Consider the following 12,956-nt stretch of genomic DNA (forward strand, 5'->3'; position numbering starts at 1 on the left):
ATTCCTCTTAAGAATATCTGGGAGCAAGTTGTTTTTAATTTACTATCAAGCAAAGAAGAGTTGGATTTATCTTTTTCTCTACTTTGACCACAAAATAAATGTTATTCTTTAATATTTCTTCAATAAAATATAACAGAAGTTGTATTTAATTCTTTTTCTGTTTTTTTTTTAGTTCAGCCGTTACTTACCCTTTGATTTTGAGGGGTTAGACTCGACCCATACCATGTCTATAATTGAAGAACAATTACAAAAACGAGGGGACATTGACCTTAACTCACAAGCAAAATAAAAAAGATTGATTCCACAATCTTCAAAAGGAAGACATAAGCCTATACCAGATCTCTTCCTAATAAAAAAAAGACTATGTATTAACTTACAAAGAAATTATATTAGACTTGTCACACCTTCTTCTAATACTAGATAATTGACATCTGTCAAGTTGAAAGGGTTTATTCACCTCTTTAGGAACTTATTATATCAATCTCATGGCTGATTGGATTACACAATAAACAATCAATATTAGTCAGTAATCTCATCAAGTGCATTTTCAGTAGCTAATTCAGAACTAACCAACAAATGCATAGATCCTATTCTTTGGGCATTTTCATTCCGTTCTTAAAATATTCAAATGGATACATATACATAAACCAAGCAAAAATTAGATGAAGAATTATGTAGGTTGTGCTGATATTTCAGCATTTGCAATAAAAATGTCTTACGTCAATAAGAAAATAAATGAAGTAAAAAATTTAATTAAATACGTAAGTACGTACATAAGGCAAAATATATCTTAATGAAATTTGGGTATTGAAATATTAAAGGAGAAATCATTAAAGGGGTATAGAGCTATAAACTTCCAGCTTTGATTATCTTTGCATTTTTTTAATCATGTTGAGCTTGCAAGAATAACCCAATTAATTAGGCAGTAAGAAGTATTAGACAAGTAATTAGTTTCTAGAAAAATAAGTGACACTCTTATTTATTTTCTTGTGTTTAATATGTAAAAAAAAACATTATATATTTTAAAATTATTTGTATATAATCAAAACAAATACTATAGTCGAAATTAAGTAGGGGTAAGGAGTGGGATCATAGGGATGGGTGCTAAGGGGGTGGAGATGTAGATGAAGTGTGTTCGAGGAGTGTGAGCAAACTTACAAGAATCACAGTTTTAATATGGTCATTAATTTGTGAGTGGAAATTGAAGTTGATCGTTCTCCTTCCCCCTTAGGAAAATATCAACCAAATCTTTGTGAAAAGAAAATGTGAAAAGAAAAGTCAAAAAAAAAGGTTGAAGAATGTTATAACCCGTATTTTTTCACATTAGGACATTTTGGGGATAATGGTAACAAGGCTATGTTGGATTTTGTTGGATACAAAATTCTTATGACTAAATTGGGATGTGGAAATATTGGAAAAGTTTAAAGGTAAAATCGGAATTTTTCATGTGGAAATACTATAAAAGGTTAAGGACAAAATTGGAATTTCACATATGAAAATACTACAAAAGGTTAAGGACAAAATTGGAATTTCAACTTGGGAATATTAGAAAAGGTGAGGGGCAAAATGGTAATTTCACCTAGGGGTCTTATATCTTCCAACTCCTAGAATGTTCAAGAGAATTGGAAGAAGATAGAGGAGCCAAAAACAAGGAAAAATAAGAGAGAGTTCGGCCAAGGCAAGGAAAACATAACTTCTTAAAATTTCATCCCAAAAATTACTGTCTTAGTATTCCTACTATATCAAGGGTCCTTTATAACATGGTAAACTTATTTTGGAAGATAGAAGACTTGTTTGGTTGATTTGAAGCTTTGGTTAAGTGAAGAAGTTAGAAGGAAAAGGTAAGAATTAATCCAATTTCTTTGTGTTATGAAGGTAAGAATTAATCCAATTTCCAAGTATTGGAAAAATTGTCTAAACTTCTAGATTCAGCACAAATGAATTCCGACTACCTTAAAACTCTTATAAATGAAGTTATGAAGTTTAAAGCACCTAATTTGTATACGCCACCTCATTTGACCGAGGTGGGTCCCACTATTCTGAATTTTTCTTTGTTATTCCGTTTGGCTTATGTTGGGTAGTATTTGAGAGAAATTTTTTGCTACTCTTCCGAATATTATACGACTAATTATTCCGTTAAGTTCCGTAATATATTTTAAAATATGGAGACGATTCCAGAAACTATTTTGACATAGACTATCTTGATGTTGAAAATATTTGCGCTTAGTATTCAAGTTCTTTTATATATGACCTGTTATCAAAACCATGCTATCGAGTTTGTATAAATATTTTAAATTTTAAATTGCATTTAGTTTCTCACTACTCCACTCGTGTATATTGTAACCACTCTTTCATTGAGCCTGGGCCAGGATATATTTTCGTGCGTATTTCTCTGCATTGTTCGCCGTGTCCCGACGTGAGGGGGCAGGTATGACATGTACATGGGGTGGTGTATGTTATGCCACGGAGTTATGCTGTGCCATGTACACCTATGTTTAGGATATGATATGATCCAATATGATATGATCTGATATGATTTGATATGATTTGATATGGCCATCTGATATGATATGATTTGTTACGGAGATATTTCCTACTCTGGTGTTATGCTGTGCCGTGGTGCCGACGATGGGAGGGCGACCACATTTTGTTCACCGAGTCCCATAATGGGGCCGAATATGGCATATGTTTTTGCATTTATGATTTGAGATTATGATAAGCATATTGAAATACTGAAGATTTATTTTGTATTATGTACATACTATTCAGATTATGATTTTATCTAATATAGTCCATGCCTTACATATTCGATACATTTTTTCGTACTGACCCCCTTTCTTCGGGGGCTGCGTTATATGCCCGCAGGTACCGAAGTTTGATTTGCTGATCCGCCGGTTTAGGACATCTGCTGTGTTATTGACAGTGCTCCCTTGTTCGGAGCTTGTATTTTGGTACTGACTTTATCTTTGTATATTTGGATATGTTGGTCAGGGGTACGACGGGGCCCTGTCCCGTCTTATGACTATGCTATCATCTTTAGAGGTCTGTAGACAGAGTTATGTTGTGGGTTTTGTACATATGTCTTGGATTTTGTTTGTTTCATGACGGTCTATCGACCCTCGTGCCTATATCTATTTTTGTGATCTATTTAGTGATCTTTCTTAATTACTACCTATGTTTTCTTGACTAACATGCTAATTTGGGGTAAGAGAGTAAGAATACAAAGAGAATTATACACCAAGATAAATATTGTAGTCTTGAGTGTCCTCTTTAATAGTTGTTCCTTTTACAAGAGAGAAGTGTTAATTATTGTTTTCTCCTTGTATTTGAGATCTGTGTACTCCATATCAAAATAGTGAGATCCTTCTACCCCGTGGTTTTTCCTCTCTATCTTTTAGAGGGGTTTCCACGTAAAGTTTGACGTTGAGAAATTCAATGGGACTAATTTCTTATTGTGAAAAATGAAAATAAAAGCAATACAGAGAAAAGACAATTGCTTAGCTGCAATTGAAGGCAGACCCACATACTTTGTTGATGACAGCAAGTGGAACGACATAGACAGCAACGCAGTTGCTGATCTACAGTTAGCACTAGCTGATCAAGTGTTGTCTAGTGTGGTGGAAAAATGGACAACGAAAGAAATATAGAATACTCTTACGGGGTTGTATAAGGCCAAGTTTTTACATAATAAAATCTTCTTAAAAAGAAGATTGTATACTCTTCGAATGGCAGAGTCCATGTCAGTTACTGAACACATTAATACTTTGAATACTCTATTTCCGCAACTTACAACAATGGGTTGCAAAATAGAGGGGACTGAACGTGCGGAGCTTCTACTTCAAAGTCTGCCTGAATCGTATGATCAACTCATCATCAACCTGACGAACAATATAGACAGTCTAGTTTTCGATGAAATTGCAGCCGCTGTCTTGGAAGAAGAAAATAGGCGCAAAAATAAAGAAGACAGACAAGCAAGTTCGCAGCAAGCTGAAGCTTTGATAATGGTGAGAGGAAGACCAACGAAACGTGGCCTCAGTGGGAGTCACAATCATGACAGATCTCAATCAAGAAGTAAGAAGAATATCAAGTGCTACAACTGTGGCAAGAAAGGGCACTTTAAGAAAGATTGTTGGTTCAAGAAGAAGAGTGAACACCCTGAGCCATCAAATGCTCAAGGGAATATTGCATGTACCTCGGATGATGGCGACATTTTATGTAGTGAATCAATATCAAATAATGAAGGCAGAAAATGTTTCACTGATGTCTGGATCATGGACACAGGAGCAACATAGAACATGACTTCCAGGAGAGAATGGTTCCATCAATATAAACCTATGTTTGAAGGATCTGTGTTCATGGGAGACGATCATGCTTTGGATGTTATTGGTATTGGGTCCATCAAAATAAAAATGTATGATGGCACGATACGCACCATCCAGGAGGTACAACATGTAAAAAGACTTGAGGAAGAATCTATTGTCTTTGGGACAATTAGATGATAATGGATGTTCATATAAGACTCATGGTGGAGTCATGAAAATATACAAAGGAGCGCTTGTAGTGATGAAAGCGGAAAAACTTGCTGCAAATCTATATGTGCTTAAAGGTGAAACACACCAAGAAGGAGAAGTATCAACCGCGTCAACAAGTTCATTTGAAGAATCAACAATGATATAGCATCGTAAACTTAGCCATATGTCGGAAAGAGGTTTGAAGATTCTTGCTGAGCAAAAGCTTCTTCCAGGGCTCAAAAAGGTTTCACTACCCTTTTATGAGCATTGTGTTACCAGTAAGCAAAATAGACTGAAGTTTAGCAGTTCCTCTGCTAAAAGCAAGAAAATACTAGATCTGGTCCACTCTGATGTCTGGCAAGCACCGGTGGAGTCTTTAGGAGGAGCGAAATATTTTGTGTCATTCATTGACAATTACTCTAGGAGAAGTTGGGTGTATTCAATCAAAAGGAAGACAGATGTTTTTTTAGTTTTCAAAGAATTCAAAGCGCGGGTGGAACTTGAATCTGAGAAAAAGATCAAGTGTTTGAGGACAGATAATAGAGGAGAATACACTGGTGATGAATTTAATAACTTCTGTAAACAAGAAGGTATTAAACGACAGTTTACGGTGGCATATACTCCACAACAAAATGGAGTAGCAGAGCGGATGAACAGAATCTTGTTGGAACGGACAAGAGCTATGTTGGCAACTGCAGGGTTGGAAAAACCATTCTGGGCAGAAGCAATCAAAACCGCCTGTTATGTGATCAATCGGTCACCATCAACCGCAATTGATCTGAAAACGCCAATGGAGATATGGACAGGAAAATCAGCTGATTATTCTCGCTTACATATATTTGAAAGTCCTGCTTATGTTATGTACAACACCCAAGAAAAATCAAAGTTGGATCCAAAATCCAGAGAATAAATTTTTTTAGGTTATGCTGATGGAGTCAAGGGGTATCGCTTGTGAGATCCCACAGCCCGCAAGGTGATAATCAGCAGGGATGTTGTATTTGTTGAAAACAAGATACAAGCAAAAAAAGGTAGCACTTCAAAAGAAAAATCAGAGACTACTACAGTTGAAGTTGAAGAAATAGAAGAAGTTCCAGTTTCTTCTGAAGCAGCACCAGAGCATGAAGAACAAGAGCAAGCTGAGATCGAAACTCTAGAAGTTCGACGGTCAACTAGGGAGAGAAGAGAACCAGCTTGGCACTCAGATTATTCTATGGAGAGTAATATTGCATACTGTCTACTAACAGAAGATGGAGAGCCTTCAACTTTTCACGAGGCTATGAAAGGCCAAGAATCATCTTTGTGGGTGGCAGCAATGCAAGAAGAAATTGAAGCTCTTCATAAAAATAAAATATGGGATCTTGTCCAATTACCACAAGGAAGAAAGGCCATTGGAAACAAATGGGTCTACAAGATCAAACGCAATGGTAATGATCAAGTGGAGAAGTATCGTGCAAGATTGGTGGTGAAAGGATTCGCTCAGAAAGAAGGTATAGACTTCAATGAGATATTTTCTTTGGTGGTTCGACTCACAACAATTCGAGTGGTCCTGGCGATGTGTGCTATATTTGAATTGTACTTGGAGAAGTTAGATGTCAAAACTGCATTTCTTCATGGAGAGCTTGAAGAAGAAATTTACATGCTCCAACCAGAAGGTTTTGAAGAACAGGAAAAAGAGAACTTGGTTTGCAGGTTGAACAAATCTCTATATGGCCTCAAACAGGCGCCGATGTGTTGGTATAAGAGATTTGATTCCTTCATTATAAGCCTTGGATACAACAGACATAGTTCAGATCTTTGTGTTTATTACAAGAGATTTGGTGATGAAGATTTTGTTATTTTGCTGTTATATGTTGACGACATGTTGGTAGCAGGCCCCAACAAAGATCGTCTTACAAATTTAAAGGCACAATTGGCTAGGGAGTTTGAAATGAAGGACTTGAGACCAGCAAACAAGATTCTAGGGATGCAAATTCACCGAGACAGAAATCATAGGAAGATTTGGCTTTCTCAAAAGAACTACTTGAAGAAAATCTTGAGACACTTCAAGATTCAAGACTGTAAGTCAATTTCTACCCCCCTTTCTATTAATTTCAAGTTATCCTCAAGTATGTGTCCTAGCAATGAAGCAGAGAGGATGGAAATGTCTAGAGTACCATATGCATCAGCAGTGGGAAGTTTAATGTTCGCCATGATATGTACAAGACCTGACATTGCACAAGCAGTGGGAGTGGTTAGTCGATACATGGCTAATCCTGGTAGAGAGCATTGGAATACTGTTAAGAGGATTCTGAGATACATCAAGAGTACCTCAGATGTTGCAATGTGTTATGGAAGATCAGACTTTAATGTTAAAGGTTATGTTGATTCAGATTATGCATGTGATCTTGATAAAAGCAAGTCCACCACAGGTTATGTGTTTACTCTTGCTGGAGGAGCTGTAAGCTGAGTTTCAAAACTGCAATCTATTGTGGCTACATCTACGACGGAAGCAGAATATGTAGCAGCTACACAAACTAGCAAAGAGCCAATATGGATGCAGATGTTACTGGAGGAGCTCGGGCACAAACACGAGAAGATTGCTCTATTTTGTGACAGTCAGAGCGCTTTGCATCTTGCAAAGAATCCGGCATTTCATTCAAGGACAAAGCACATACGAGTTCAGTATCACTTTGTCTGTGAGAAGGTGGAAGAAGGCAGTGTGGATATTCAGAAAATTCACACTAATGACAACCTGGCAGATATGTTTACGAAGCCGATCAACAGTAACACGTTCATATGGTTTCGATCTTCTATTGGCCTGGCAAAAATATAACATTGCAGTAACTGGATAGAAAGGATGGTGTGAAGACTTAATTAATTCTCAATTAAATCTTCAAGTGGGAGAATGTGAAAAGAAAATGTGAAAAGAAAAGTCAAAAAAAGAGGTTGGTAGGTAGGCACAACCTACTTTCATTGAAAAAGGAAAAGAAACGTTTTCAAAAGGTAAAAATGCGTAGAAAGAAAAATGTGTTCTTTTTGGTTGACAAAATGCAACGCGTAAAATGTTTTACGCGTTTTTGGTTCCTATAAATAGAGGGCCTCTTGCCCTCATTTAGATCATCCTAAAATCCCAGAAAGAGAGAGTAAGAATACAAAGAGAGTTATACACCAAGATAAATATTGTAGTCTTGAGTGTCCTCTTTAGTAGTTGTTCTTTTTACAAGAGTAAAGTGTTAATTGTTGTTTTCTCCTTGTATTTGAGAGTTGTGTACTCCATATCAAAATAGTGAGATCCTTCTACCCCGTGGTTTTTCCTCTCTATCTTTTAGAGCGGTTTCCACGTAAAATTCTCGTGTCTAATTTATTTTCATATTTATTGTCATATCAAACTTTAGTTGTGGTGCTTCCTCCCCTCAACAATCTTCACCTCCAAACTCACCAATTACCTTGTTCCCAACTGCTTTATTTTCAATATATATGATCATTTAAGATATTCTCCATAATTTCATCAACCTTCTTATGGACACTCAGTTTGTGAAGTAACTTCCAAGAAGGAAACGAATCAGCCACATCAAATCGATCCTGCTAGTTTGAGTACATCCTTCAACAATATGTAATTTTATAAACTCATCTCGATCTTTCAACATTTAAGATAAACTCCACAAGTATCAGTGTTGGTAAATTGAAACATTTTTCCCGTCATGTTAATTGCAGAACCCCTCGTGGAACGAATTGATGAAATGAGACTCGTAAGCTCATCCTGACGAATTGCACCAAATGACTTGACCATTTTCGTACTAAGAAGTTTTACAATAAAAAATTTATGCATTTGTCTCCGATAGTCATCGTATATATTGACTGAATGCAATATCTTTATTATTGTAAAATATGATGTTTGTGGATGTAAGTTGTGCCCTATTAGCAAAGGCGAAATCGTGAGTTTAGTAGGTGATGATATAACCACCGCTCTCTTAGGCCAAGAATTCTATTTATCTAATTTATTTTATTTTTGTCTTTTCTCTCTTTTTTCATTCATTAATTAATTTATTATTCTGATAAAACTTAAAGAGGTAAAGTATGCAATGTTTCCTCAAGAGACGTAATGCATGAGTTAAATTTCAAAATGTTAAAATATGGTTCAAAAACTCAATGGTCTTCCGTTTAAATATTAATGTGTATTGCACCTTTTCCTTGATTTTAGAGTGAATATATATATATATAGAGAGAAAATGTAACTGCACAAATTAGAAGGACAGTAACATCTAAATAGAACACAACAAATCATTGTAAATTTTGAATAGTAATAACAACTTAACATAAGAATGCAATGCAATGACAACACTGAAGAAACATAAACATTACTCAAAAAAATTAAAAGAGACAAGAGATGAGAGCATAGAGATTTTTTGATGAATATGGCATATACCCATTGAGTAGTGTAGGTCATTGATGAGTCAATTATCTTTGCATAGATGTGTCAGTGTCTTCTAAACCTGAAATTTGAAGTCGTGTACTGTATAGGACTCCACCCTTTGAAAAGAGTTATTTATTTGTGTTTTTATGGATATATATATATATATATATATATATATATATATATATATATATATATATATATATTATGAGGTTATCGTACCCTAAAACTTCCTTATGGACGATGTTCTTTGTGTATGTCCCACTTCATCGTTTTGGTTACTCCGTTAGGACCAAAACTTTTGTTGTGGACATAGACATCCCTCTTGATAGCGCAACGTACAATTGACCATGTGAGAAATCATGTTGAGGCAAATACAAATCAACATTTGGAATTGTTTGACTTTGCGCTTTATTTATTTTCATTGCAAAGCAAAGGTGTATTGAGAACTACTTCCGAATGAATTTGAATGGATAGCCTTCATTTTTTGATGGCGAAAGTTAAATTCAAGAGAGAAACATCTGTTTAGTTGCCAAATGACCACTGGATCTTGGCAAAGCCTCTACATATCATTCTTGTACCATTATATAAGCCATTGGAAGGGTCTAAATTTCTTAGCAGCATGATGAGAGCATTCTCCTTTAATTCTAACCTGTATTTAATAAGATATATTAAAGTACAGTCATATTGTTTTTTGTTACTTCCTCTTCATGATTGTAATTCATGTTGTATTTTCCTGAATACCTATGTGGCGAGAGACCATTTGGTGTTAAAATATTTAGGTATTCTTCCTGTTAATAGTTGTTGGTGTCATCTTCTACTGAGTCAAAGCTATTAAATATCTTGCTTTCACCTGGGAACATGGCTATTAACTTGTCATTAAGATTTATCCACATGCTCATTTCTGCTTGCTAAGATAGTTCGTTCGATGACATATTTTGTAGCAGTAGCATTTTTTTGTAGGCTTGGAAATATGTCTTTTATTAAGCATTCTTCTGAAATTACATCCCTACAATGCTTGACAGTTAATTGTTCTAGAAGAAGGATTAAATTGTCTCTTATTATTGGTTTTTCTCTGTTACCAACGCGAAGTAAGAACTCACTGAATGATGAATCTGTTCTTGCTCTCATATTTATAGTAAATTAGATCTTTTCCATCAAAGGCCAGAGATATGATTTCACCAAGCTTGCATTAATAGTTTATACTCTTGTAGATTTTGGAACTACTGGTAACACCTAACGGAAATCTCCTCCAAAAACCATGAATTTCCCACCGAATGGTTTATCGATGTCCATTATGTCTCTAAAGCTCCTGTCGACTGTTTTTATTGTTTGACGCTTGGCAATTGTCACTTCATTTTATATAACCACTTTTGCTTTTCTAATCAATTTGGCAGCACCACTTTGTTTTGACATATTTGTCATAGTTGACTCATTTGTTTGTAAGGGGATATCAAACCTCGAGTGAGTTGTACGTCTTCCATGTAGAATTGAAGCTGCTACACCACTGGTTAGCGAAAGGAATTACATTCATGGAAGTGTTAGAACCAAAACAATTTCCAGAGAAAAAAGTCTTAGTTACAGAATGGATTAGTTTAAGGCTAAAAATGGCAGCCATCTCCTTTTTTCCCCCATATGATTAGCGAAATTCTTAACAGAATTGCAGGAAGGCATCAAGTTCCTATGTAGCTGGAAAGTTTAAAGTCTCTCTAGATGTTGTTGTTGGAGGTAACTTAGGATTGAATTTGTTGATCATCTTTTCTATAGTGATAAAAGAGCACAGAAGATATGATATAACTCAATAAAGTAATGGTCAATTGGCGAGAAAGTCCATAATCTTCTCAAAGCCCTTTTATAGTGATTGAAACATTAAGTTTTTCCCTAATTGGGCGAATATAACTCAGTTGTTGATCAATGATGTCTATTTCAAGTAACCAAAGATGGTGCACGAAAGTTGGCAAACAATCGCTCCTCATTAGATACATGACTTTGGATTAGTCTAATGAAAACACAAAGGTAGGGAGGCAGTAATGTTTTGCAACAATAAGGTAAAAACAAACAGAAAATCAACAAATTATGAGCTCATTGACACTTAATGCATCAGAAAAGCTTTTCTAGCTATTTAAAGATTTCTTTTGCAGTGAAACTTTGAAAGTAAATAACTACAAATATCAAGCCTCTGTAAACGGCAGTACATGTGAAATCCCTGTTGTAATCAGTAAGTTGAGTAATTTTGTGTTTGATTGATCAATCAGATGATCTCTTACTATGAAGTTGTTCGAGGGATGAACAATTTTGATAAAGCCAACTTGATTGGCTCCATTTAAGGAATTGAATATAGGGGAAACAAGAGTTGGGCACATCTATAGGGATGAATTAGCGGAAAGAAGTTTGAAGCAGGGAGACGTGTACACGGTTGCTGCTGGATCAGCTTTCTAGTTGGAGAATAGAATTCAAAACCAGAGACTTCACATAATTTGTAGTATCAATATTACCTCATAATCCATGGGATGGCATGCTTTTCAGGTACGCCTAAGCTAATTTCTCAGCAAAACTCAAAACATTGTAACTCAAAATATTTTTGCAGAACTTTGAAGAAAAACTGAAGTGTATTAACTATAGCCAAGCTACTGTACAAATTTTCCAAAAATACCAGTCATACACAGAGTCAGCAGGGAATTAGAATAACACTATGCTACTACTATTGGAAACATAAGTTGTATTGAAGATCTTTTGGAGAACTTGGCTATTTCAGGAAGGAGAAATATGAAGAAACATTCAATGGCATATTCATTCACATGAAACCTCCACTAACCCAATTAGCAAGAAATAAACCAACCAAAAGATAACACAAATATTAACATGAAAAACAGAGTGACTCGTGATAACGAGAAGAAAATAAATATGAAAAATAGAGTGAATCATGATAAATCGAAGGAAAAAGAATTACATGGCAACAATATCTTTGTTGGATGCAGAGGGAAGGAAAATAGATTAATGAGACAAAGACATGCTATTGGAGACATTAATATAGATCAGTGAAGAATGTGAAAAGGTTTTGAAAAAACTGATCAAAAGGGAATTTTTAATCATGAATGTGAAAGAAGGCTGAAAGGCAATGAAAATTAATATTATTATAGGGTTGTTACGGTGAGGGAAGGGATGGAACTTAAGAAGATGAACGTTGTAGTGTCGAGACTTAGAGATTCTAGTGTTGAGACTAACACTCCTACAACATCAGCTTCATCTTCTTCTGCTACTAGACCAGAGGCAGCACATGATGTGCATGGATTAGCTCCTGGGCAGACGGACTGTAGCATCCCCTTTGGGAGGATGCCCCACGTACGAAAGAAAAGATAGTTTTTTATAATCTCAAATAGTCAACACATTTAGAAAATTTATTTTGAAATTCTATTTCCAATTCAACACCATTGCGGGTCCATAAAATACACAAAACTCAAACTAGTAATTATCACAAAACTATTATCTTCCTTTGTGCAAAATGACAAGTCAAAATATAAACGCAGTACATGGCATGACTTGAGTTAAAAGCACACTCTAAAATAACAAAACTAGTCACTTAGTTCAAGTTACAAGCATATGGTTTTGTTTTCACAAGCGTTCAAAATTTCATACATAAGTGTCACATGTATCATGTACAAGTCCCCAAATTTACAAAAACTAGATGCATATGCAGATGTGATCTTCACAAGGGCTCCAAAAAGTCTACTCCAAATTGCCATCTTCATATCTTGTCCCGCACATTACCTACGATAGAAAACAACTATCGCTAAACATAAAGCTTAGTAGTGTATAAACTTTGGGCTTGGAGCTATTAAATTCTTCAATTTCCTTGCTCGTCGCAGATGGCTCAATAAGGTAAAAGTAAGCCCAAGTGAACAAGTATATCAAAGTATCGAATACAAACCTTGAAGAGTTTCAAAATATCAATATTAATATTCGAAGGCTCAAGTATTAAGAAAGCTTATAATTTAATTCAAAAGAGTTGTCAAATAATCAATTTTGCCCAATATGTACGTCATGCCTTCACA

At 35.4% G+C, this 12,956-nt stretch overlaps 1 pseudogene; it reads right to left on the reverse strand.

Moving 5' to 3' along the window:
• Positions 1-7,903: 7,903 nt before the first annotated feature.
• On the reverse strand, positions 7,904-10,035 carry LOC129900041 (premnaspirodiene oxygenase-like; annotated as a pseudogene).
• Between the last annotated feature and the right edge of the window lie 2,921 nt (positions 10,036-12,956).

The sequence above is a fragment of the Solanum dulcamara genome, chromosome 8 (assembly GCF_947179165.1).
Source record: "Solanum dulcamara chromosome 8, daSolDulc1.2, whole genome shotgun sequence".
Classification (NCBI taxonomy): Eukaryota; Viridiplantae; Streptophyta; class Magnoliopsida; order Solanales; family Solanaceae; genus Solanum; species Solanum dulcamara.